Raw genomic sequence first — 2179 nt, forward strand, 5'->3', positions numbered from 1 at the left:
GGTGTTTCCCAACGTTGGTGGTTCTAGAGTAGCCCCATCTCGTGGATGGACTATTGAAATCTCCAATTATGATGGTACTTGGCTGGATTTGTTGCTCTACCAATTCCAATGCAGGTATATTATCTGGCGGATTGTATAGTAAGAAAAGGGTGACATGTTTCGAGTTTTTCCAGACTTCGACCTGGAACATTTCCAGTATATCTCTATCCTGCATTTCGAGGATTATGTTAGTCTTGCATACTAGAGGGGTTTTGATTCCGATGATAATTCCTGACGCTACTTGTCGACTCCTCTTCAGCACATGGGTTGAATAGCCAACTGTAGAGTAGAGGTGAGGTGTGTCTGTAGCGGCTCCTGCCTCTACAATGACATATATCAACGTTCTTTTCGAGAACGCTTCGTTTGAGTTCTAAAAACTTGCTGTTGCTTAGACCTCCAGCGTTCCAGAAGATGACTTTGAGGTCTGCGTCGCTGCCCTGAGAAGGACCGTTTCGAGTAGCGATTCGTACACTCATGGATCAGCTCGCGTAACGACGAATCGCTGCTGCTCATTTAGCGTTACCCAGGGGACACGTGTGATCGTACCTTACGATAGACCACGGACGCGAGCAACTCTGTCCCCCTATGTAGCAATAGTATTCAATATACTTAATAGAAATCAAAAATCACTATGTGTAACCAACCAAAGGGGGGCACCCTTGGCCGGGGGCCCGGGGCACTGCCCCTGTTGCCCCAAAGGTAGTTACGGCCCTGCCTAGGTGACTTGGTTGGTATGCAGGTGTATCTTCCAAAAATTTTCGTACACTTCTGGTCGTCGCGAGTAGTACAGCTTTCTGCATGGCCTTATAAAGATTTTCATTGAGACCCAGCTTTTTTATGCTTTCGAGGAGGGTCTTCGGAATGACTCCAGTAGTGGACATATTAATCGGTTATTATTATTATTATTATTACATAATATTAATATTAATATAAAATAGATATACCTATGTATCCTTAGAAATCATATTTAAACAAACTGTGTCCATGGCCCATTAGCTCAGTTGGTTAGAGCGTCGTGCTAATAACGCGAAGGTCGTGGGTTCGATCCCCCCATGGGCCATCACTTTTTGTTTTTTATGTTTGTATCAATTCTATTTTGTATACGCACTTTTATTTTAGAATTCGTCGATGATCACATACAATAACTTATATTATAAAGCTAATAACTTGTAATACTTATCTTATAACGAATAATGAATATTTGTAAGTGAGTTGTTGGTTGCCTATGTCTAAGGATCGTTTAGAAATTGTTAAAAAAAATTAATTCAGGATTGTATAGTATGGGAGAAAATTAAATTTGTCTATTCAGTGAAGTATTCAAACCAATAAATTGTACAACACAATTGTATTTGTGTTCAAAAATAAATCATGCATATAATAGAAATCTTCAATTCTAGGTAAATACCTAATAGTTTCATTTAGATACCCCATTCATGATATTAAAATATTCTCGTATACGATACTAGAGAGAATATTCTCGGTACATATAGAGAATATAGAGAATATTCTCGGAATATAGAGAATATTCTCGGTACACGCAGTGGCGGATCCAGAAATGTTGTTTGGGGGGGGGTCATGGGTCTTGAGGGTGATTTAATTACCTTTCTCTGAGGCAAGGTCACTTAGTCTTTCCAACCATAGTATACGTGGGTTTACAATTATGGGAGGGGGGTCATGACCCCGTGACACCCCCTTGGATCCGCCAGTGGGTACACGGATTGTTACGCAAACAAAAATTCGAATCTCATATAAATAAGAGAGTGGTGCAGTAAAAAGAAGGGATGGTATGCTATCCGAATATGTGAACCAGAATATTTGTTGGATAATCTTATCAAACCATGATGTCAATCAAGTCCATTTTCAATATTAATATAATAAATAGGGTCAAAGATCCAGGGGCGTAACAGAGGCCCCCGCAGCATGAAGCTTGCGGGGGCAACAATATGTCAGGCCCCCATTTTGTCGTCTAATAGTCTAATAAATATATCAAAGAGCAAAAATGCGTTATTGTTATATTATTGAAAATGTATAATGAATCAATTACAGTATTGAAAATGAAGTTGCCCATCAGATAGATACAATATATCATACGTAATATGTATGTATGAATGTATGTATGTATGTATTGTATGAATTAAAA

The 2179-nt window shown here is 39.1% G+C and overlaps 1 non-coding gene across 1 annotated transcript; it reads left to right on the top strand.

Moving 5' to 3' along the window:
* The first annotated feature begins 1025 nt into the window (after positions 1-1025).
* On the top strand, positions 1026-1099 carry Trnai-aau (transfer RNA isoleucine (anticodon AAU)). The gene has a single exon. It is a non-coding gene; the product is annotated as a tRNA-Ile (tRNA).
* The last annotated feature ends 1080 nt before the right edge of the window (positions 1100-2179 follow it).

This window comes from Diabrotica virgifera, chromosome 2 (assembly GCF_917563875.1).
Source record: "Diabrotica virgifera virgifera chromosome 2, PGI_DIABVI_V3a".
Lineage (NCBI taxonomy): Eukaryota > Metazoa > Arthropoda > Insecta > Coleoptera > Chrysomelidae > Diabrotica > Diabrotica virgifera.